The sequence below is a fragment of the Mandrillus leucophaeus genome, unplaced genomic scaffold (assembly GCF_000951045.1).
Source record: "Mandrillus leucophaeus isolate KB7577 unplaced genomic scaffold, Mleu.le_1.0 Scaffold1009, whole genome shotgun sequence".
NCBI lineage: Eukaryota > Metazoa > Chordata > Mammalia > Primates > Cercopithecidae > Mandrillus > Mandrillus leucophaeus.
Genome location: NW_012098199.1, coordinates 663,048 through 689,978, shown reverse-complemented (window position 1 = coordinate 689,978; position 26,931 = coordinate 663,048).

Here is a 26,931-nt window from a genome sequence, read left to right as displayed (position 1 = left end):
AAAAACAAAACCAAAAAAAACCCTGGTATTCTGCAATTCTGCATGTGTGGTTCCCATACATTGTATTCTTAAATGGTTGCCTTACAGATGAGTAAAGAATGTGTTGCTAGCAAGCCCAGGAACTTCAGAATATTTGGAATATTTGGAATAACCTCAAAGGAGTGGAATTCAGTCAAGTCTATAGGAATTTCAGAAGTAATCAAATAGTGAACACTTGTCTTGACTTCTTAGCCACACAAAGCTTTTAAATTTCCAATGTGAGATACCTTATTCAAAGTTCTTGCAAAGACTGAAAATGACTATGTGATCAATCACCATTCTTGCTGTATTTATGTAATGAATTGGGCCACACTTAATGAGAGTAGTAATATTTTGCAAATAAATAAATTTTACCTTAATTATTTTTGGAAAAAAAAGGTTAATATGATTCCAGAAAGAAAAATTATGTTTCATGAAAAACTAAAACTCTTGTGGGCATGAGATCCTCATTCTGTTTATTCTTTTGGAGGTTTTGTTATTTACTTATGATCTGAACTGAATTCTGAATTATTGCAGTTTTCTTTCATATCTGGTTACAACTTTACAAATTAACAATATTTTCAATTTTTCTCCAATCCTTCTTGGTTGAAATCCTTAAAATTAAAACTTCCCTATTTCTGAAGTCCTGCAAGTAAAACTGGATATCTCTATATAGACTTCAGATAAATCTACAATAGCTTATACATGGACAAACTTCGTCTTATCACTCAGAAAGCCCAGCAGAACACCCAAGTTTAACAGTAAACCAGGAAAACCTGTCAAATTGTCATTGCCTGACTTCACTCTACCTGGGATGCTTAGAGCTCAACTTCTAGAAATCTCCTCAACTGTCTATCCTCTAAACTCACAAACTGAATTTATAGTTTTTTCTAACCATTAATGTTTGTTTTTCTTTTGTTTCCATCAGAATGCCTCTGATTATACCTGATTCCATCAGAATGCCTCAGGTTAAATACCTGATTGATAAGTACCATTTAGAAATCTAACTTTTGTGGAAGCCCACCTGCAATACCACCTTCTTAAATGAGATACATCTGTTAACCATCTAACTGGATTGAGACACTAGTTCAAAGTGTTATGGGATAATCCATCAATGTAGTCTCTGAACTGTGAAACTTCTTTGGGAAGTGTTATACAGGAGGATAACGGTGTTCAAGACAAGCTAACCCAACACATGTCACCTTGGCATCTAAGAAGACAGCAGAAGGAGGAAGTCCATATCCACCTTCTTCTTGCCTTTTCTTGAAGCAAACTATATAACCTAGGTCACCCTGGCTTTCTCCATCTTCTTCCCTGAGAACCCTCATGGTGTTAAAAAATGGTTCTTTAATGTTTTGTTTGCCAATCAGTTGCAATCAGTTACAACAGGAAAGGAATGTCCATCTATGGATGCCAAGAATAGTCTGAACATACAAGCCTTGCTGACCCTCTCTCCTTGTTTATCAACATTAAATCATATCCCTTTGTCTTCAAATTTTACTTCTGCACAACTATTCATAAAAATATACCTATTTACATATTTATTTAGTTTTTGATTTCTTAAGCCTCTCATGTCATGTAGAAATTATGTTAAGTACATGTATAAGTTTTTCTCTTGTTGATCTCTTTTTTTGATCTCATTAGTTATCAACCTTGCAATGAGTGAAGGAAAGATTATTTATTGACCCTACAAAAATGAAAATGAAAAGAGTAATCCTGATTTCACATATCTAACTTCCAGAATTGTGAGGAAAAAAAATTCTGTTAAGCCATCCAGTCTCTGGTACTTTGTTATCACAGTACTGTAATACAGGAAACAACTTAGAAATATACCTGCCATAGGCTAGAAACATTTTAACAATGAAAATTCATTTATTCTTGAAACAAAGAGCAACTAAAGCTTACATATATGTCAATTAGAAGTTGGTTTGATATAAGTACTCTGTTAAACTGGTATTTCAGCAAACTATACTTTCAATAGTTTAATCATAAATAAATAAAATCAAAGAACTTAGTTAAATACCTTCCAAAGGAAACTCTCTACTTTTATATGTTTTAGTTTTAAGGATTTCCCCAGAATGTATTTGTCATGTGAATGAAAATATTTGAGTATCTGTGATTCAAACAGAAATATTATTTTATAAATATGTCATAACTTTCTGGAACAATGTTGAGGAATTTTAGAGGAAGAAATATAAACTAACACAACAAATATTTTAATAATAATGGAAGACATTTGTTTAAAAGCAACATTTCAGAAGACTAAAAGTGTTAAACATGAAAGCAAACATCTTATTTTATCATTATACTAAATATAAAATGTTTTATTTTGTCTCTCTTTAATGTTCAAATAAACTTTGAGAGTTTTTTATCTGACACCTTTTATCTCCTTAATCCTTTTTGTCAGTAAGTTGTTGCAAATTATGATTAAATAGAACATAGATTTTTCTGAACTCTCCTATGGCAACTGCACATTTGCCTTAAACTCTTTTAGATGAAAAAATAATTTTTCAACATATCATACATTTCTTGGACTTTTTAATATAGTAAAAAGAACATGATTTTATTGTGTGCTTTAAAAATACAAACATGATACTCAGTCATGGTTCTTAGCTGCAAATGCCAAAATTCGTCTCTGAAGAGAAATTTATTTATAGTTATTTTATAAGTTCATCTTATTGCATTATTTGTAAATTGTCTTTTGGATAAAACACACCCAGATTTCGAGGTGATTTACTTGAGCAAAACAGACCTCAGCCACTATCTGTATTTTTTTCAAGAAAAGGCAATTTTATTCATCATATTATAAAGGTTATAAAGTTTCAGGCCAATAAAGAATAATTTAACTTTCTTAGGCTCTTATATCCATGAGTAAGAAAGGAAAACATTTGGCTACCTTAGCTTCTATGATGAGAGGCAAGATATAAAAAATGCTTATTGTGGGGATATTTTATCAGCAGAGTGTCTGTTTTGTGATAGCCAATGAAAACACAACAAATGTCTAATACAAAATGGTATCACTAATTAATGAAATGAATAAAGCAAATAACTTTTTCATTTAACATTAATTCACTAAGCAGTTGCTAAGGAGTTTCTATTTACACAGATGTATCAAAGATGCGTGTCTCTTACACAATCAAAATCAATGTTTGATGGATATGTTTTTTTATTGTTCTTACTAGAGAAAAAATCCATTAGTAACCTAGCACCTTAGTTATATAATACTGTATAACTTGCCACTTTTGTGAGATAGTTTCTACAAAAATCCCAAACAACTAGTCAAGCTCTCACTAATTTTTTAAATTGTCTTTACTTCTTGTGTACACAGCTGAATAATACAGTAGAGCAGAAAAAAATATTGTAACCATATTACCCTTGACATACCTACTCTATAGTAATATTTTACTAGGTGGGTTTAGTGCACCCTTTCTTTGATTAGCACAAACAAGTGATCCAGTATATCTTCACATAATTGCATACATAATGTCAGTTGCTGATAATGAAGATGATTTTTACAGGAATGATGAGTTTGTTGCAAATTGTACTATTTTAAATGTAATGTTTAAGACTAAAAAGTCATAAACTTATTGGTAAATAGCTTACTTGTATCATATGATAAATAAAATCTGCATTTTCTAATTTGAATGAATCCATTATTTCTAACTTTGAAGGAAGTAGTTCAATGAGAAGCGCCCATATACTTTTGTCAAGGTGAAAATACCAATGATATTACCAATATATGTCCATGATTCCATTTCTATAAATAAAAACATCAAGTACACATTCACTCATTTATATTTCTACTTTTCTTCTATAAAGTGTTCTTTTGTGCCCCAAATAGCCCTTTCACCTCCAGAATTTCTGCCTCAAAAAAACTATAGCACCATACAGTGAAAAGAAAATTGAGAATAGAGTCAGGAAAACCATAGAACTCTGAAAAACAACTCTGTAACTCAGAAGATGCCTTCTGGAGCTGGGCAACCTGGAAAGAAATTCTGGATATTCCATGGAATGCATGTATGACCTTGGGCATGATACATAACCCCTGTATGCTTCTCCTTAATTTATTCATCTGTATAATGAATATCCCAATGGTGAATTATGGGTACTATATCAGTTAATATATGCAAAGTGCTTAGAACAGTCCCAGGCCCACAATTAGCCTCCATAAAGATATGTTAACTCATCATTAGTCTGTGCAACTCAGGTTTCTTTAATAAAAAATGGTTAAGAGGTCTTTTTAATCTTTAAAACATCAAGACTTGGACCGGAGCTGTGGCTCACGCCTGCAATCCTAGCAATTTGGGTAGCCGAGGCAGGAGGATTGCCTGAGCTCAGGAGTTTGTGACCAGCCTGGGCAACACTGTGAAACCATGTCTCTACAATAATACAAAAAATTAGCTGGGGATGGCGGCAGGTGTCTGTAGTCCCAGCTACTGAGGCGGCTGATGCAAGAGAATTGGTTGAACCTGATCCTGGTTGAACCCAGGATCAGGTTGAACTGAGATCATGCCACTGCACTCCAGCCTGAGCAACAGAGCGAGACTCTGTATCCAAAATAAATAAATAAATAAAATTAAGACTTTTGGTCAAAAGGGTTGGATATAAGTCTGCCTTAGGAAAAAAAAAAATCACTGATTATTTCCTTCTTAGTATGTCTTGGAATAGTCCTCATTTTTTAATAGCTAAACAAATGACAATAAGCATAATATGGACTACAGTGCTTCTTAACCTTTGATTACAATAGATTTCAAAGTTATATTAAAAATACTAATATCTGAGCTCATGCCAGATAAATTATATGAGAATCTAGGGGTGGGGCTGGAGTCTGACCATAATATTAAGACTACTAAAGACTACTCATGTGCTAACCTAAAAGGATATGGAAATTTTTGTTTGTTCTACTTTACATTTTAATTTCTCTTATTATATTTTGTTGAAAGATAAAAATATCTACATATAAATGATAGCATGTTGATGATAAACTGACAATAAATAAAATGAAATAATTACAAGCAACAAAAACAATATGTTCTCGCTATCCAGAGAGATATCTATTTTCTCAGGCTTCTGTAATCTTTTCCCAGAAATTCTGAGGTAATTTTTTACATATTAGCATTCACAAGGTTCTTTTACTTGGCTTTATCACTATCAACCATTGAAATTTTTTCATTATAATCAAATTAATAGATCAAACTTTTATTTTTTATTTTTATTAAATTAATCATTTGTCAGTATATTCGTGTTTTAGTTCAACATTTCAAACAACCTCATCGAAATTTTCACCAGAAATCCCTAGCATTGCCAATTTAATATTTTCAACACTGAATTACCTTCCCTGCACAAAAGTCTAAAAAAATCTAGATTTCTCAGTTTCTAGTAGCAGTATACCATTCTTCAAAGTCGAATGTGAGATTTATCTTTTAATCACCCTTCTCCCTAATGTTTCTTAAACTTCCAAATTAAACAAGTTACAAAATATTTAATATTTTATTTACTAACAGATTTGTTTATTCATTTTTTATTCATTATGTCCATGCTGCCCTGTTTGTATACTCTAGGAATTTTGGAAATTAACCATGGAACTCACTTACTGAAACATGTCCATTCTTTCTTTGTTTACCTAAAGCTAAATTAGTCAATAGTGACATTCAAATATTTCCCCTCTACAACCAGCATGATGACTAAGCTAATAGCCCAAAGAATCTATTTATAAGCCTTTCAGAGTCTTACAAATTTCTTTAATTCAACTAAAAATACAGCTGAATGTAATCCTATCCTTAAGTGACACGTCTTTTTTTCAATTTTATATTAAAATATATTTGAGGGCTGAGATTAAATTTTATTCAACTTTGTATTCTCTCAAAGGCCTTAGTAAGAATAAAATTTAATTTATTCAGCAAAATATATTTAATTTATATTAGTACACAATGCCTGTGGAATCTAAAATACACAGGCAAAATAAAGTTGCTAAAGCAATTTTAAAATTTCTCAGGGGAAATACAACTCATAACATTTCAAGATGTGATACTCATGCTTAAAATATCTATTGCTGCATTCCAATTTGTAAACTAAATAAAGCATATTCTGTGTGAGCATGAAGAGGACAACTTGAAAGTGATAGAATCAGAATGGATTCGTGGTTTAGAGTTCTTTCCAGCATAACACAGTTGGTCCCATTTCCCAATTCCTTTGTCATGTGAACGAGTTTTACTAATCAGGATGTAGAAGTACAGCATAGCCAAGGAATGTTTTGTTGAAATAGTGTTTTAAACACCACCTTGATTTAGTCCATGCCACTGTAGCATTTATACTTCCTTAGTCTATTCTAACTCAAGAAATGGTACGCATTTTTTTGAAACAAAACTTTCTGTTTATAAAGAGAAACTATAGTCTGAAATCTGCCTCAAAATGTTTTGTGTTATGCAGAGTAGGAAATAATTAAAAAGAGAACATCTTCCAATGGGAATTGTATTCACTCTTTTGAAAGTACTTAGCACAAAGTTTGAAGCAGCAATGCCACTGGCCTCCCCTTGCACTCATTGTCCAGCACATGTGTTAAGTAATGATTTTTACACATAAGTCTTCCTACCCTGCTTAAGCTGATTAAAATATTCAGAGACTTTATAATTTTTCTGTCTTTGCAATATCTCTGCAGCAGTCCTGGATCATGACCCAGACTGTTGAAAACCATAAAAATAAAAATAAAAATAAATATCCATTTCTGTTTACACAGTTCTGTGGAGGAGCAGGTGGCTGATAAATAGTCCCACTCCTGGGTGTTGAGGCAAAAGCAGCAGTTGAAGAGCAAAGAGCAATCCTTTCCCATGGAGTTTAAATTAAATTCGGATTTGTTTCAGCAGGGCCTTAATAGAAGCTCTCTGATTGGGATGCTTTGACTTAGCTGGTATCTCCACATACTTTTGCTATGTCGAAGCCTATTTAGTCGTTTCGTACACTCAGATAGATAGTATTAGTGATAACCAACTGCTATATGTATTAAATGTATGATCATTATTTGTGACCTTGTGCCACAGTTCTTATATATGCAAGTTATAAGAAAAACATATTAATATTGCTGTCATCACCTTTTGTATTTATGGTCAGTATTTAGTCTTCACTATTTTACTTTTCCAGTCACAACTGCCAATCCTATTGCTCCATATCCAGCTAACTTTACACTCCCTGAAGAATCTCCTTCTGTCTGTAAGCAATGAAAACTCTGCCTCTGGAAGACCTGCCATTGTGAAAATGATTTAGCAGCCACTACTAGCACAGTTACATAACTAGTAGGAACTTTAATAAGTGTTTCTTTGAGTTGCCATAGAAGGATAGAAGAAAAGGTAGAGGAGGAAAAAAACTAGGCAGATAAGAAATTAGAATTGTTGGTCTTTTGACACTTAAAAGTGTGAATTTATTATCACAAAGTGGTGTTTGTTTCTGTTAAGTAAAAATCAATTTTCTGTAAAATATAATATACAAAATATAGTCTCAGCTATTTTTGTGTTTATCTGTATTTACAGCGACCTGAATAGATTAACACCAAAGAGCTAAGGCAGTTTATCAATGGTTGTAAGGAATTACTGATATTGATTGTTTTTCTAAATTAAGATTCATTTTCTGATCACAATTTAACCAATATTTTTTTAAAAAGAAAACAAAATTATGAAATAAGGAAAATAAGGAATATCCTTAACAATAAGAAGAAAGTATCCTGGATAAATGTGGCATAATTTGCTAAAGAATTCAACAGCTTCAAATTTTCTGAAAGAACCAAGCCTCATCTAACTGTGTTTATTGTAAAAATATAGTGATTCTTAGCCAAATTAAGAGTTCTCAAATTTGAAGAAAACTTGTCCTCATGGTGTACATGGGACACAATACTGCTTCTCTTTTGAGTAATGGAAAATAAACAACGTCAAGAAAATTGTACCTATGAAAATGATACCCAGCTATCACGTCAAAACTAAGTAGTCTGGAAGTACTTTGAAAACCAGAAATAGATCGATGAGTATAGTCAAGCTAGACCCACAAGTAGTTTGCTTTCCTAGTGTCTTTTCCAGTCTTCCTAGGTGCCCAATATCAAACAACTGATATATGTGGACTGATGTTAGAATATTTGCATTCAGTTCTTATCAAAGATCATTTATTCTTATCAGTTTCTCTATAAGGAGAGCTCAACTCACATGCATTAGGTTAGAAGAAAGAAAAGTCTTCCGTTCGGGCGCGGTGGCTCAAGCCTGTAATCCCAGCACTTTGGGAGGCCGAGACGGGCGGATCACGAGGTCAGGAGATGGAGATTATCCTGGCTAACAGGGTGAAACCCCGTCTCTACTAAAAAATACAAAAAACTAGCCGGGCGACGCGGCGGGTGACTGTAGTCCCAGCTACTCCGGAGGCTGAGGCAGGAGAATGGCGTGAACCTGGGAGGCGGAGCTTGCAGTGAGCTGAGATCCAGCCACTGCACTCCAGCCTGGGCGGCAGAGCGAGACTCTGTCTCAAAAAAAAAAAAAAAAAAAAAGAAAAGAAAAAAAAAGAGAAAAGTCTTCCAAGGGGTAAAGTTGATCATTTTATTTTTATTTTTTTTAATTTATTTATTATTATTATACTTTAAGTTGTAGGGTACATGTGCATAACGTGCAGGTTTGTTACATATGTATACTTGTGCCTTGTTGGTGTGCTGCACCCATCAACTCGTCATTTACATCAGGGATAACTCCCAATGCAATCCCTCCCCTCTCCCCCCTCCCCATGATAGGCCCCGGTGTGTGATTTTAAAAGTAGCCAAGCAAGTTATCCTCCCAAGAGTAAAAGTATTAATTCCATCAAACTAGGATGGCGGGTGGGGTCGGGAGCATGGCTGGGGGGAAAGAAAGAGTATTCTGTAAGGAATACATTATTACTAGTGATAACTATTTTCTTAGATACTGAGGGAAAGCCAACCAGACATGAACTAATCATTCTTTGTGAGAATAGAATAATGGGAAGGATTAGGTAGAATGTTAGTGAGTGATCTTTTCTTAGTGCATCCTTCTATCTAATATACTTCTCTCTTGATTCATATGGTAGTGATAGATTTCTATGAACAATGCCTTTGAGCAGGGTATAAATAACCTTAAGCTGACTTTCTGAATACATCTCCAAATTGATAACAAAAAAAACAATCTTTGAAGCCCAGTTGTTTGCAAAACATGAGCATTTTGAGATACATACATGCCTGCAAACACATAATTATCTTTAAAATTTACCTATCTTTATCAAAATGTAATAATTTGTAAAGCCTTTTGTTTTCTATTACTATTGTAACAAATCACCACAAACTTAATAGCTTAAAACAGCACAAATGTATGAATATTTGGGGCACCTTAGAGTTCCGGAGGTCAGAAGTCCGAATGGGTCTCACTGGGCTAAAATCAATGTGTCACCGGGCTGTGTTCTTCCTGGGGGCCCTATGAGATGGTCTGTTTTCTTGCCTTTTCCAGCTTCTAGAGGCCGCCTACCTTCCTTAGCCTGCATTTGGATTTGAAGCATGTCTATCCCTAGTTCAACTGCTTGTAACACTGTTTCAGTGTTTGCTTCACCTTCTGTTTCAGAATTAATCAAGTTTATTTCATCACCTTTGATTTTCCATTCTTTACAGCTTTTATATTTTGATTTTTGCCTCTGTTATAAATATTTTATAGCTAAATGATAAACTCAAGGGAAAGAAAGACTATTTCACACCTACACTGCTGAAAATTAAACAGGCATTCTTTGCACACATTTCAGCATCTTTAGTGTGTGGCCTTGCATCTTTAATTTCCTATGAAAATCTCCTTTTATGAACTATAAGTAGTTATGATTACATAAACTAAAGTCAGAACATTTTAAATGAGTCAAAGCAACAGCAGGGCAAACCTATTTACATTTTGAAATATGTATATTATATATGTGTACATGCATACAAATATACACTCACACATACACACTTAAATTATAATAGTATTTACAAACATGATGGTTTAAGTGAAAGGATAATGTCTATTCTTTATGAATTATATATAATTATGTATGATAGTAGAAATGTGAAAATGTCTATACTATAAGTTATTGACATTTACATAATGAATGTAAACAAAAATGGATTTGAAAGCCATAGAAATAGTCACAAAATTATTTTCATAATGTACATAATGAAGTATTTTCAGGAGATTATTCCTTTGTGTCTCTCTTAACCTTGGGTAAACAAAGGAATGGTGTTTGAGCAAATATAGTTCTCTTTATGGATTGTTTGTTACTCAAAGAATAAATGTTTGAGTGTATGGATACTCTATTGGCCATGATGTGCTTATTTCACATTGCATGTCTATATCAAAATATGTCATGTACCCCATAAATATATACATTTACCATGTACCCACAAAAATTTAAAAAAAAATTTAAAAATTAAAAATAGATAACGATGATATTCCTGAAGATAACTTAAGGCTGTAAGTCTGCCTCCACTAATATTATTATTTTATCTTATCTGGAAACTATTAATATATCTAGTTTAGAACCCAGACCCTTTTGTCTCACATGATCAATGATTGAAAAGGAATCTTTAAAAAAAATACAGATACTGAGTAATTTAGTAATTAACAGGCAATTTTTATACACAATTATTTGTTATGGGCAAGATGAACATAAGTATTAGTGTACTTTGAAGGATTTATATTCCTATAAGTAGATAAAATAATATAAATATAAAAAGAATATTAGAAAATGATTTAAATATATCCTTCTTATATTCCTTTTCTTATATTTTATCTTTCTTTTTTTATATTTTATCAAGCTTCTCTCAATTTTCATAAATCCAAAGCCATCACATTATATCTGGATCAGCTGTATTATTTCTTGTAACTAAATTCCTTTAATAGGATGAGTTTGCTTGGGAATGCAGAAGTCTGATTATGCATAGTGAAGCTGCCACTTTGACTACTACAAATAATTCACCTGTGTACCCCTGCCACACTTATTTTATTTTAAGCAAATTAGATCAATTATGTCAAAAGTGCTTGATAGGTTAAGTCAGGTGAAAACTGAGACTTCATCATTGGAAGTTAGTACTAACAGTAAAATAAAATTTTCAGTAGCAATAGGTATGGCAAAGGCCTGATTGGATTGGTTTAAGTAAAAACAGAAAGCGAACAATAGGAGATAGTATGGATAGAAAATTATTTAAGATTATTTTTCTAAAAAGGGAGAAGAAAGTGGGGTTTAGCAGGAGGGGGAATATATGTTTAGGGTAAGTGTTTTGTGTCACCTTGTTAATTTATATAAACTCTGGAAATAGTAACTTTTTGTATGATAAAGGACTGATCCAATGAAGTATAGGTACCAAAACAAATAAAAATGGTGTTGTTGAAAAGATGAGAAGGTCCAGGTTTTCATGCACATAAGGAAAGACTGAATTTAGTGCATCCAAGAGGAAAAAAAAAATATAGGAAATGGTTGTGATAAGGAAGTTTTATAGGATCTGTTTTTGTTGCTTCTGTTTTGCAAGTGAGTTAGGAAAAAAGACAATCAGCTGAGAGTATGGAAAGAGAAAATTTTGGAGGATTGGAAAGAGAAAAATAATGAAGTAATTATCCAGTAGAGTAAGAGAATAAATAGAATAAAAGCATGTTGTAGTAATCCATGGCAGTCATCTGAGATCACGTAAGGTTAGTAGTCACAAAGTTGAAGGGAGTCCTGTCTGCATTGTTTTGTCTTTTCCTTCAGCTAAGTTCAGCTGAACTTAGTTTCAGAGGTCTATGTAGCAACAATGCAATTGGGGCTAAAAAAATGATTGTGAAGATGGACCCTGCAGAGAAAAGGAAGGGAGACTGATTTAGACTGGAGGTAGGAGGCATGATCCCTAATTGGCTTTGAATTGTGAAAAATGCTTAGGAATTAGCTCTGAAAAGTGGGGGATATTCCAGGTTGATGGCTGTTGAGATGAAACAGATGAAGCAATTGGGAGCAATGAATTGGAAGGAAAGGAGGTTGTCAATAACAATCTAAAGAGTCTGGCCTTAGGAATCAATTAGAATTGAGGCGTTTTAGACCTAAGAGGCCAGGCGGTAGATGTGTCATCCTTAAGAACAACATAGAAAAATTGTAGAACTTAGAGTGGAAAGGAAAAGCATGAACCGGCACTATAGCCCAGGCGGGAGTACAGTGGCACGATTATGGCTCACTGCAACCTCCATCTCCTGGGTTCAAGTGATTATCCTGCCTCAGACTACCTAGTTTATAGCTGGGATTACAGGCACGTGCCACCACACCTGGCTATTTTTGGAGTTTTAGTAGAGATGAAGTTTCACCATGTTGGTAAGACTGGTCTCTAACTCCTGACCTCAGGTGATACACCTGCCTAGGCCCCCCAAAGAGCTGGGATTACAGACATGAGCCACCACTTCAGGCCAAGTCTTTAATGAAAAAGAGATTGAGTAGCTGGTAGAAAATAGTTATAAACAGGGGGATTCTATAGTATTACAGTACAAACCTCTACATTACTACCTCACAAAGGGTGAGTAGAATGTCAAGAGATGGCATTAAGTCTTTTGTTCTTTCACTGCATGCAATCAATTACTGCTTGTTTTTCTACTTCCTAAATATTTGGAACTCCCCCTCACTTTTGTTCTTTCATTTCATACTTCTAATTTAAGATTTGGTCCTATTTATTTTACTCCATAATCACTGTAAAAACAACTATTTATTCCCTATCACTCCTTCTCTTTAGCAATTTTTTTTATTCTTCCTACTCCAAATAATTCTATCACTCCCTAATACATAAAGTGAAATATTCCAAACTCCTTAATATATCTCATAAGACCCTTCATAATATGTCTTCAGCCTATATTTCCAGTTTGATCTCATGTAATTCCTTGCTCTGTACTTTAAGCTTCTGAAATAATAGTTCTAATATTCTTCATTAGACCATATAGGCTTATCTTGTAATACATTTGCTTATTGCTGCACTTGACAAACAGAAGATCACATAGTTATTTACTTTTCTATCAATCTGTAAATTCATTGAAAGGAGATTATGTATGTATATGACTAGCATACTGCCTGGAATAGAATCACACTCAAAACATGTTTATTTGATTGGGTTGGATCTAGTTTAAATCAAATTACTATAATTAATATAGATATATTATATATTATAATTTATATAAATATATTGATACAAAATACCTGAGACTGGGTAATTTAAAAAACAAACAAACAAACAAACAAAAAAACAAGTTTCATTGGCTGACACGGTTTGGCTCTGTCCCAACACAAAATCTCATCTTGATTTGTAATCCCCTTGTATTAGGGTTCTCAGTAGGGACAGAGATAATATGATAGATATATACAAATATAAAAAGGGAAACTTATTAAGTAGTATTAACTCAAACAATCACAAGAGCTGAGGAGCAAGGAAGCCACCTGAATTCCAAAGCTGAAGAACCTGGAGGTCGATGTTTGAGCACAGGAAGCATCCAGCACAGGAGAAAGATATAGGCTAGAAGGCTAAGCCAGTCTAGGCTTTTCATGTTTTTCTGCCTGCTTTGTACTCTCTGGCAGCTGATTAGATGGTGCCCACCCAGGTTAAGGGTGGTGATATTAAGGTCACTGCTGCTTCCTCAGAGAATGCAGGATTAATCTCCTCTGACAAAGGTGGAAAGGCTGATAGCAGCCTGGGTTGGGGAGGGGAGGTTGCCACCACCGGGGATAAGGAAGCCATTTCCTCTGGCAAAAAAGGTCAAACAGAATTGAGGAGCTTAGTGTCTCCAGTGTCATCAGGGTCCTCCCACACATCCCCATCACAGATTACAGGGTCCCACTTTTTTCCCCAAGCAATGTCCTCTTTTTAACAGCAGCCCCCTGGTGAGGCTGAGCATTCACCTGATATGGTTTGGCTGTGTCTCCACTCAAATCTCATCTTGAATTCCCACATGTTGTGGAAGGAAACCCGTGGGAGGTAATTAAATCGTGGGGGTGAGTCTTTCCTATGTTGTTCTCATCATAGTGAACAAGTTTCATGAGATCTGAAGGCATCATAAGAGGGAGTTTCCCTGCCCAATCTTTCTCTTTGCCCGTTGCCATCCACATAAGACATTACTTGCTCCTCCTTGCCTTCTGCCATGATTGTGAGGCTTCCCCAGCCATGTAGAACTGTAAGTCAAATTAAACCTCTTTCTATTGTAAATTATCCAGTCTTGGGTATTATGTTTTTATAAGCAGCATGAAAATGAACTAATACAGTGAACTGGTACCAGTAGAGTGTGGCACTGCAGAAAGATACCCGAACACATGGAAGCAACTTTGGAACTGGGTGACAGGCAGATGTTAGAACAGCTTGGAGAGCTCAGAGGAAGACAGGAAAATGTGAGAAAGTTTTAAACTTCCTAGAAACTTGTTGAATGACTTTGACCAAAACCCTGATAGTGATATAGACAATAAGATCCAGGTTGAGGTGGTCTCAGATGGAGATGAGGAACTTGTTGGTAACTAAAGCAAAGGTGATTCTTGTTATGTTTTAGCAAAGAGGCTGGCAGCATTTTGCCCCTGCCCTAGAGATTTGTGGAGCTTACAAGTTGAGAGAGATGATTTAGGGTATCTGGAGGAAGAAATTTCTAAGCAGCAAATCATTGAAGAGATGACTTGGGTGCTGTTAAAGGCATTCAGTTTTATAAGGGAAGCACAGTGTAAAAATTTGGACGATTTGCAGCCTGGCAATGCAATAGAAAAGAAAAAGCCATTTTCTGAGGAGTAATTCAAGCAGGCTATAAAAATTTGCATGAGAAATAAGGAGCCGAAGGTTAATCCCTAAGACAATGGGGAAAATGTCTCCAAAGCATGTCAGAGGTCTTCACAGCAGTTCCTCCCATTACAGTCCTGGAGGCCTAGAAGGAAATGGTTTCCTGAGCCAGGCCCAGGGTCCCGATGCTGTGTGTGGCCTAGGGATTTCATGCTCTCTGTCACAGCAGTTCCAACTATGGCCGAAAAGGGACAACATAGAGCTCGAGCCCTGGCTTCCAATAGTGCAAATCTCAAGCCTTGGCAGCTTCCATGTAGTGTGGGGCCTGCAAGTGCACGAAGTCAAGAATTGAGATTTGGCAACATCAGCTTAGATTTCACAGGATGTATGGAAACTCCTGAATGTCCAGGTAGAAGTTTGCTGCAGGGGTGGAGCTCTGATGGAGAATCTCTGCTAGGGCAATGAAGAAGAGAACTGGGGGTTGCAGTACCCCCAACAGAGTCCCTACTGGGGCATCACCTAGTGGAGCTATGAGAAGAAGGCCACCATCATCCAGACTTCAGAATGGTATATCCACCAACAGCTTGCACCACACACCTGTAAAAGCCACCGACTCTCAATGCCAGCTCGTGAAAGCAGCTGGGAAGGAGATTGTACCCTGCAAAGTCACAGGGGTTGGGCCACCCAAGACCATGGGAACCCACCTCTTGTTTCAGCATGACTTGGATGTGGGACATGGCATCAAAGGAGATTATTTGGGAGTTTTAAGATTTGACTGCCCTACTGGATTTTGAACTGCATGCTATGGCCTTAGTTGTGGCCAAATTCTCCTATTTGGAATGGCTATATTTTCCCAATTCCTGTACCCCTACTGTATCTAGGAAGTAACTAACTTGGTTTTGATTGTCCAGACTCATAGGCGGAAGGGACTTGGCTTATTTCAGATGAGACATTGGACTGTGGAATTTTGAATAATTGCGGAATGAGTAAAGACTTTGGGGGGCTGTTGGGAAGGTATGATTAGTTTTGAAATATGAGGACAAGAGATTCAGAAGGGCCAGGAGTGGAATGATATGGTTCGGCTGTTTCCCCACCCAAATCTCATCGCGAATTCCCAAGTGTTGTGAGAGGAATCTGGTGGGAAGTAACTGAATCATGGGCCAGGTCTTTCCTGTGCTGTTCTCATGATAGCAAATAAGTCTCATGAGATCTAATGGTACCACAAGGGAGAGTTTCCCTACCCAACCTCTCTCTTTGCCTGCTGCCATCCACATAAGACGTTAATTGTTCCTTCTTGACTTCAGCCATGATTATGAGTCTTCGCCAGCCATGTGGAACTATAAGTCCAATTAAAGCTCTTTCTATCGTAAATTGCCCAGTCTGGGGCACACTTTTATCAGTAGTGTGAAAACAAATTAATACAGGTGGGTCTCCCTTCCCCAGCCCACTGACTCAAATGTTAACCACCTCTGGCAATACCCTCACAGACATATCCAGGATCAGTACTTTGCATCCTTCAATATAATCAAGTTGACACTCAGTATGAACCGTCATACTCCATAATTCCCGCATGTCAAGGGTGGACCAAGGGTGGAGGTATTTGGATCATGGGTGCGGTTTCCCCATGCTGTCCTCATGATAGTGAGTCTCAAGAGATCTGATGGTTTTGTAAGCATATGGCATTTCCCCTGCTTGCACTGACACTTTCCTGCTGCCCTGTGAAGAAGGTACCTGCTTCTCCTTTGCCTTCTGCCATGATTGTAAGTTTCTTGAGGCCTCCCCAGCAGAACCGTGAGTCAATTAAACCTCTTTCCTTTGTAAATTACCCAGTCTCAGGTATTTTTTCATAGCAGCATGAGAATGGGCCAATACACTGGCTCACGGTTCTGCAGGCTGCACTGGAAACATGGCTTCTAGTGAGGCCTTAGGAAGCTTTTACTTATGGCAGAAGGTGAAGCAGAAGCTTGCATGTCCCATGGTGAAAACAGGAGCAAGAAAGAGTGAGTCCAGGAAGAGGTGCCACACACACTTTCAAATGACCAGAAGTCCAGAGAATTCACTATTATGAAGACAGCACCAAGCCATGAGGAATCTGCCCCCCATGATTCAAACACCTCCACCAGACCCCACCTCCAGAACTGTGGGTTACAATTCGACTTCAGACTTGGGCAGGAACAAATATCCTAGCTATATCAGTAGATATGAAGTCGTTTGTGAGAACGGAAGAGGAAGATAACAACTCTGTCTTCAGAACTGAGGTTACCTGCAAGTAGCACTAATGTTTACAACCAGACCTTGAGGGACAGGCAGGATTTTAGTTGTTGTACAGTTAAAAAGAGAGTATTCCAAAAATGAAAGTCGCCTGAACAAAGGCATAGAAGTAAAGTAGGTGACACGGTGGCAGGACTATTTATGGTCTGTATTGCGGGAATATAGAGCCTAGAATTTCCCAGCAGTGTAGAGTAAAAGATACAGCTAGGTAAAATAAGAGCATGAGGATAGACTTAGAGACAATAACAATTAAGTTTGCATTTATTTATATATATTTATGGATGAAGTTTAACTTATTTCTGGTAATTTTTTAAAAAGTTTCACTGCAGTCAAACATTTCTAACTACAGTAATGGCATTACCAGATGTGTGTCTGTTTTTAAGTATAATCATACAGGTAACCATGTGAAGTTTGCCATTAGATTTATAACCAGAGATGGCAAAGCCTGAATTTTGACCAGACAACTTTCATAAGTAATGTGATAGATACCTATATATCAAGAGATTTCTGACTATATTTTCAGTCTTTTTTTTCTTCCATGTGCTTGGTCAGATTGAGTTTTAGCAATTGTAGCATGCCAATGAGCCCTGGCATTTAAGTTAATAAGGTAAAAATGAAGACATAGCTTGCTCTCTGAATGGTTGTAACAGCCTGCTGGATCATCAATCATGAAGCAGCTCATGATAGGAATAAACAACAAAGAAAAATACAAACAACTGTTGGGAGGAAAGGGGTGTCACTGCATTGAAACAGGCATAAGAATATATTTGTAACACTAAAATATCAGAAAATAGCATATGTATACTCATAGAATGTTTGAAAGGCTCTGTTATAAATGTTTGTATTATGAAGGTAATAATATACAATATTTTAAAAAAATTATTTTCCTAGCTCACTATTACATTACTAAAATAAAAAGCTGAATAATTCTGTAAAATTATATTTAACAATTCCATTTATGTTCAAATGATTTCATTATTTTATGATGTCACTCTGGCATGTTGGGCAATATTTCCATGAGACTCTTATTTCAAATTACGTTTTGTTTAAGAAAGAAAATTGTTTGATCTTATTTAACAGAAATACACTTAGTAGAAATGCCGTTTCAAATCCTTTCTAATATTAAAAATAGTTTAAAATGTATTTCCTTCCAATGATCCAAAATAATTATTTCATTAATAAGAAGTTTAAAATATAGTTAGCTTTCCCAGTAGAAAAAGATTATTTTTTTATGCCATTAGGTTAAGTACAGTTTCAAACTCTCACATCCTTAGAAAAATATTACCTTATTTTTCTGAAATATTTATCTAACATAGTAGAGAACTAGCCATTTCAAAAGGAAAACATTCAAGTAAAATAAGAGGAATCTAAAACACACATAATTTTAATTATCAAATAAGATATAGCACCTGAATTACATGTGAACATTGTAAGTTAATGATGGTAATACTGTAAGTTTTTTTTCTTGTAATATTTCCCTACCAAGTCAAGAAATGTTCATTTGTTAATTTTTATTCATTAATTCATTCATTTATTCAACAAAACTTACCTTTGGGAAAATAGTAGGGATGTAACACACACAACGGTAAAGCAATTATAGGGGTTTCCGCTATAAATACAAAAATAAGGTAAACATGCTTTATTTACAAGATGGTGTTATTAGATTATGTTGGGGAAAGGTCTCTCTTCTCCATTACTGCAAACACATAGCAATGGCTGATGAATTAAAACAACATAGTACTATATTTAAAAACAAGAATATCTGTGATTTAAAATTCACAGCATTGAACAAGGCAGAAAGTATAGGCTGCTGATGTATGGCTTCCAAAAGCAGATAGACATGGCAAGAAGTGTAGAACAATGGAAATTTGAATTTATTCATATCAGTGGCAGACAGACTAAAAGGGCTTGATACAGAATACCTGCATCCAGAAATGGGAAGGGATTCCCCTATTCAAGAACACATCTAAAGAAAAATTCAAACTAAGGGCTATTTGAGCAATGACTTACTTGGAGCTACAAACATGGACAAGAGTACAACACATTACATCCAAAAGTTGGCAGATTTACTGATGGCTTGCTCATTGGGTCTAATTTATTTTCAGTATTCCCATCCCTATAAGAAAGGGGAGATAGTCAAAGTCCATCAATTCAGTTCAAAAGAGGCAACTCCCCAGAAACTAAAAATAAGCAAATACAAAACGATTAGACAAACAAATGTCAATGCAGAAAGACAGGTCAAAAAGGAGAAAAAATAAGTGTTCCACCCCTAATAAAGCTGAAAATCAAAATTCATGAATATTTTGAGGAAACAGATGAATAAATCTATTACCAAAACAAGAACGGAAATATAATTTTGACAAAATTAAAAAGGGATATATATGAAAATAAAACTTGAAATAAGTATGGTTAGTTTACTAAAACAAAGACATGACAACTAAAATAAGCAAAACAAACGGAATCAAACACCACCACAAAATTCCAAGATTTTATGAAACAATGCTAGGAAGTAATAAAAGAAATAAGAATGGATATAAAAACTATTGGCCGGGTGCTGTGGCTCAAGCTTGTAATCTCAGCACTTTAGGAGACTGAAGTGGGTGGATCACCTGAGGTCAGGAGTTTGAGAGCAGTCTGACCAACATGGGGAAACCCCATCTCTACTAAAAAAAAAAAGAAAAAAAAAATAGCCAAGCATGGGTTCACACCTGTAATCCTGGCTACTTGGGAGGATGAGGCAGGACAATCTCTTGAACCCGGGAGGCAGAGATTGTAGTGAGCTGAAATCATGCCATTGCACTCCAGCCTAGGTGACAGACAGAGCAAGACTCTGTCTAAAACAACAACAACAACAGCAGCAATCAATTACTTATCATGGAAATGAAAATGAATCATCGAAAAGCAAATAATATATCTGTGTGTGTGTGTATATATAGGTGTGTGTGTATGTATTATTTTTGTTTTTCAGTGATTGTTCATTTTAATTATATTTATATATTTGTATATATTTTACTCTGTTTATGTATATGTGCATAACTAAAATTCAGTTGATAACAATGGGTAGGGAGGGGTAGAGGAGATTAGGATTAGGAGATAATAATGATGTCTGTAACACTGTGTTCCTCAATGAAAAGCAAATATGAAGCATATTTAGCAAAATGACAATATTTTTTGAAGTGTGTGAGTAGGGCCACAGGAGGTTTTATTTTATTAGATTATCTTCTACACATATCTGTATTCTTGAAACTATAACATTGATAACAAAAAATGGAAAGACAGCACGCACGTTGTTAACAATTTGGATGATTACACTTTCCTAAAGTGGGACATCTGCATAACTGAACTTTGCAGACAATTAATTATTTGGTATTAAAACAAGCAGGAACAGTAAAAGTATAAAATTATTATGTGTGTGTTTGTGTCTGTGTGAGACTGTTAGTCTGTGAATTATAATATCTCATTAGTTTATAATATAAATGTATTATTACCAGTGTACGTATGTGTTGATGTATAAATGTATGCATGTTTGTATACATGTATAAATACAAATATATTTGAGAAGTGGAGACAGAGACAGGTAATCAGTTGCAAATGGGAGAGCACAAAATCAGCTCTAGCATTATTCAGGCTGGAATGACAGGTGAAGATAAAGCTAGCTACTGAGTTAATAAGAAACTTTTTTTTTTTTTTTTGGTCAAGATCAATCAGCAACTTTAAAGAATCATAGCAATACCTTCAAGTGACTACTTCTTTCTTATTTATAGCAAAATTGTGTTCTCTATTTCCAAAATGGAAGACTACCAGAAACTCTGTTGTTTAAAATTATATCAGTGTAAATGCACTATCTTAGTCTTACCTGGGGGATCTACTTGGGGCTTTGACACAGAGAAGCAGTCTTGATTTCCAGTCCTGTTGGAGAATGTCAGATAAGGGGTTTATGAACACAGCATTTCACGTTCATCATTAGTTTGTAGTTTTCAAAGGAATACAAGACTGGGTTCCCCTTGCAGTCCCATGTTCACGTTGACACCTTTACAAACAGCCCTACTTTGATTTGAACCAATTAAAACACTACATTTAAATCTTACATAAATTCAACTTTTCTCCAAAGTCTCATAATTACTGTATGTTTTCCAGTTTTTCGTGAGATGTCCATGGTGGGTTTAGACTTTGATTTCTTTTATAAGTCATCATCCCTGGCATTCTTAAACTACAGGTTTATCCCTGATTGTCCTAAGCTAATTAGGCCCCAAATAAATACAGAGATAGAGAGATAATCTCAATCTCATTCACTATTCAAATATAGACATTCTAAATAATAGTTCAAAAATATAGAATCAAAAAATGGAAACAAATATTGTTGATGGCATAGAAATATAGTTCAAAAATCCGACAATGTAATACATCAAATTAACTGACATTAAAAAAGATTACCTCAATACATGCAGAAAAGCACCTAATATAATTCAGTACTCATTCATGGCATTAAAGACAGTTTCTTAGCAAACTGAATCAAAGGGAACTGTATTAACATAATTAAAGCCATCTAATATATACAGAAACCATGACTAGTAATAAAGATACTATGGAATAAATTCCTACTAAATTTAAGAGCAAGACATGGAAGCCATATTTCAGGGTTTCTATGATGTATTGTTCTGAGCAATGCAATGAAATAATAGAAAAGTAAATGTTGAAAACATAAATATAAAAAGGAGAATAGGCCGGGCGCGGTGGCTCACGCTTGTAATCACAGCACTTTGGGAGGCCGAGAAGAGCGGATCGCGAGGTCAGGAAATCGAGACCATCTGGGCTAACACGGGCTAACACGGTGAAACCCCCTGTCTACTAAAAATACAAAAAACAGCCGGGCATGGTGGCGGGCGGGCGCATGTAGTCCCAGCTACTGGAGAGGCTGAGGCAGGAGCATGGCGTGAACCCGGGAGGCGGAGCTTGCAGTGAGCCGAGATCCAGCCACTGCACTCCACCCTGTGCTACTGAGCCAGACTCCATCTCAAAAAAACAAAACAAAACAAAAACCAAAAAAAAAAAAGAAAAAAGAAAAAGGAGAATAAACTCTAATTTTTCTATGAGAACTTTTAAAATGTTAGTATAAGATGAACAAGTGAACTGGATACAAGATCAACATTTAAAATTTGATAATTTCTATTTAGCAGGAATTTAAAATGTATCATCAACAAAATGTTTTATTCTCATTTTTGTGTTTGTGTTTTTAACATTTACTTTTCAATTGTCTCATTGCCTTGGTCATCACAATACATAATAGAAACCATGAAATGCAGCTCCCATGTTTTCTTTTTAAAGGAACTCAAGAAGCGTATCCTAAATGTAACATAAAAGTAAACGGCTAAGAATAGGCAAGGTGATTTGCAAAATAAAATATGCAAATTTTTCTGTCAAATTTAGAGACATGCTATAAAGCTTAGGAATTAAAACGATGTTATTATGAAATAAACATAGAGAAATAGATCAAAGATACAGAATAAAGAACCTAGAAGCAGACCCACACATTCAGAGGAATTTCATCTAGGACAGAGATGATTTTACAAATGAGTAGAGATTAGCTCATCTAATAAATGGTTCTGAAACAATAGGTTATTAAGATAAAAGATGATATACTGCTGAGCCCTGTTAATATGTACCTGGTTTTGTTTAGAAATAAAATATTTCACTTTTGTCTTCATTTATGAACAACTTTCTTAAGCCTTATAATATAGTTTCAATGCACTTTAATGAAGGAAGTACAGTGACTGGGACATCTGAAGTCTATATTTAATACCCAGAACCTTTTTGAATTTTTCTAAGTTTGGAATCATGTCTGTGTTTCAAGTTGCCAAGAGTCTGATCTCCAGATGGTGAGATCGTAGGACATTACTATATTTTGCATTAGGATTTTAGAACTTTTTACAGTAGCTCTTTATTAAATCAATAAGCTGTAACTTTTTCTGTCACAGAATATTGTAAACAATATTTTTTTTTTTCAAAAGAATGACCTGAAGCCTAGGCAGGTATAATTATTTGCACTATTTGACTCAAGTGTGTGTGTGAGAGAGAGTAAATAGTTCTCCGTCTTCTGGATCTATTTCATTATTTTCCAACCTAAATTACACATACTATTTTTGTATCAGTTTGTACCTAAAATTTGAAAAGAAAAAAATAAGTATGTCCTACACATTTTGCGAGGGTAGATAAAAGGTAAAGTGGGTAAGGAAAGAAGACTGTCTTTTGAATTTAAGGTTAGAATTGCTGAAAATAGGGCTATGTCTTAAGGAATTGCAGGGTAAGTGTCTGGATGCAGATCAGCAGCCATTCTGCCATCTGGAAGCTTTAATTCCCTGCAGCTAGACACTTTGAAAAAGCTGCTCATTCCTTACGGTAAACTTAGCATTTCTGCTGTCCTGGCATCTATGTATTTGGTGTGCAGGCTGCCTCTGGCTATTAAGTTATTCTTGTCAGATTATCTCCTCCCCCAGGCTGGAGCCCATGGAGTGAGTGTCAGGCCAGGTACAGCATGCAGCAAACCTGCATCAAGGTCAGATATAGCTGAACAACTCACTGGCTGCCTTTCCTGAAGATGTGGGGAGCAAAGTGGAACTAGCGGCTTGGGGGGAAAACCACAGTTATGCTCAGGAAAACCTTGCAATCAAGCTTTCATATGCAAAGAACAGGGGAAAGGGGAGAGGGCAGAGGTACAGAGATTGAAAACCTAATTATCAAAGAAAGAAATTGAGGCTGGGAAACAAAAACAAAAAAGAATTTAGTGCTTAAACACAAATTGTAGGACAAAATCTTAAGCTTAAAACCATAGCTTTAGGTGTCTTAAATAAAGTACCCATGGTGTTAGGCATGGAGAAAAAGTGAACTATTTATAAAGTAGAGGCATTGTCTGGACAATTCAATTCATTCTTCAAGATACTTGACTTGAAAAATATTTAAAGAGCCTCTTTCCTTTATTTTACTTCAAAAAAAGTCCTCTCTTTATAGACAGCTAGATAGATGTTGATATAGATATATCAAATGTATACAGTCATCTCTAGCAGAGAATTGGTTACAGGACTCCTGTGGATAACAAAATGTATGAAATGTCCATGTTTTTTACATAAACCTTAAATCATCTCTAGATTACTTGTAGCACCCAATACAATGTAAATGCTATGTACATTTATTTTATAACATTTAGTTTTTTATATTTTTATTGTTGTTTTATATTTTTCATAAAGATTTTTCATCTGTGGTTAAATTTGTGAGTGCAAAACCTGCAAATACAGAAAGCAGACTGTGTACATAAATGGATGCTAACAATGGCAAACTCACTGGTTATTGATATAATGATATAATGAAATATATCAATTATGAAATAAACAATAGATAAAGAGAGAATTTTACAAAGATGTTTTTATAACAGCTTTGACTTGAAATAAAGCTGGTCCCTTTAGGGAGTCACATGAGAAAATGCTTTCCAGTTGTCAATAAGCAGTTAGAATCTAGTTAAAAATAAAAGAATAACTACAATAAAGCATGAGAATCAAGGTACTTCAAAAATTGTTATCTCTACCATAGAAAGTCACATATAATAAGTATGTATCCCATTTGTTTATATAATTAAGGACAAAAAGTTTTGAACTATGGGAAAGTTTTATTTTTAGAAGACGGAGTTTTAAGTATTTTAATTAATCTGTGTCCTACATTCATCAGGATTATTAATTGCAAGCATCAGATATTGGTTTTGGCTAATTTAAGCAGAAAGGAAATTCAGATAAAAATCTTGATAGCTCATACAAGTTATGGGGGATCTCTGGAATCAACTTCAGAGGCGATGTAGCCAAGGGTAATGTCAAAAGTTGGTTATATCACATAATAAATGCACAAATGCTCCTTTGCTAATAATGTTCTTGTGTTAGTCCATTTTGTTCTGTTATAATAGAATATCATAGATTGGGTAATTTATTTAAAAAAATATTTCTTACAGTTGTGTAGCATGATAATTCCAAAATAGGGATGCCCAAATTTGATGAGGGCCTTCTTGATGCATCATCCCATGGTACAAGGCTAAAGGCTAAGAGAGCCAGAGAGCAAGAGGAAGCCAAACTTCCTTTTAGAAAAAGCCCACTACTGTGATGACTACACTCATGAGACAACAACAGACATTCATTCATGAGGGCAGACCCCTCATGACCTATTCACCCCTTATTAGACCCCACCTCCCAACACTGTTGCGTTGGGCATTAAGTTTCCAATGCATGAATTTTGGGGGATACATTCAGACCGTAGCTGTCATTCAGTACAGACACTTCAATATGCATCTCTGATTCCACCAGCTCTGCATACTGAGAGCATTGCTCAAATCATTTCCAGTACTGCCACCTGAATGTAGATATAGCTGCCTTCCCTGGTACAGACCTCAGGAGAATAGCTTCCTCACACTTACTACTTTTTGTATCTTCAACTCCAAAAGGCGTAAGTGATTGCAGAGGTTTATGTCATATGCCAGCACCTTGACTGCTGGTGTGCCTAAGAAAGCAAGTAACAGACAATTTATTCTTCAATATTGGGAAATGGACTATGCCTTATTACTTGTGGTAATTCGTGGTCAATGGCTCTACAGCCTCTTAATTGTATACATGGATATGATTTAGAGTAAACTTTTGTTTATAGGATGTATCAGTTTTACTCAAAAAATATTCTTACCTTGTAAGAGTTTAATGTTCTCAAATTTGATGCAATATTCTCAGAGATTCTGTTTACCTTCTAGTTCCAATTTTCTTGCTGGCCTTTTTCATATTACTAGTATGCCCAGGAATATTTTAACACATAGCTCAAGTATTCACAATGGATTTGTGCCATATACTTTTAATTAAAATGAATATATTTTACTGGAGCCAAATATTTCACTTTGGTTTGATGGAGACATTTACAACCCTCAGTCAAGTCGTTTACTAAAATATCATCTTATAAGCCAGCCACTGCAGCCCAGCTACTTGTGAAGCTGAGAGAGGTGGGGGGATTTCATGAGCCCCATATTCAAGTCCAGCCTAAGCAATATAGCAAGACCTCTGTTAAAAAAAACAAAAACAAAAACAAAAACAAACAAAAAAAAACCTTCTATGACTAGATAACGATGAAGTTTTGGAGTGATATAAACATTATTTTTGATTTATAATTTAAAAATAACCATCCTGGCTAACACTGTGAAACCCTGTCTCTACTAAAAATACAAAAAAAAAAAAAATTAGCCAGGCGTGGTGGTGGGCGCCTGTAGTCCCAGCTACTTGGGAGGGTGAGGCAGGAGAATGGCATGAACCCTTGAGGCAGAGCTTGCAGTGAGTCGAGATCGTCCACTGCACCCCAGCCTGGGTGACAGAGCGAGACTCCATCTCAAAAACAAAAAAAGTTAGTTTCTCATTTCTGAGTTTGATCTTTTTCTCTTCTTTGATTCCATTCCTAATATTTTTAGCCTGTGAAAAATAGCAGCATTATTCTAACAAATATTAGCATTTCTATCAAGTACACAGTCTCACTAAGTAGAAATTGGCTGATAGATACGAATTATTGCAATGAAACATTCATTGGAACATGCTGTTTGTCTTAATTGTATAGGTCAAAGAATGCTATGTGGATTCGATAAAGGTATAAACCAAATGTAGACAGATTAATGCTTTTATTTCTCAACATTCAGGTAATTGAACATAGTATCCCATACATTTGTGTTAGATCCACACAAGTTTTTAATTCATTGTTATTATCAAAACTACAGTATCATTAGAACAAAGTTCAGGCAAATGTTTTAAAGTTTTAATAAAAAATTAAGAGTGTACCGTGATAGTGATTCTATACCTCATAGAATTTAGTCTGGGATGAACTCTCTG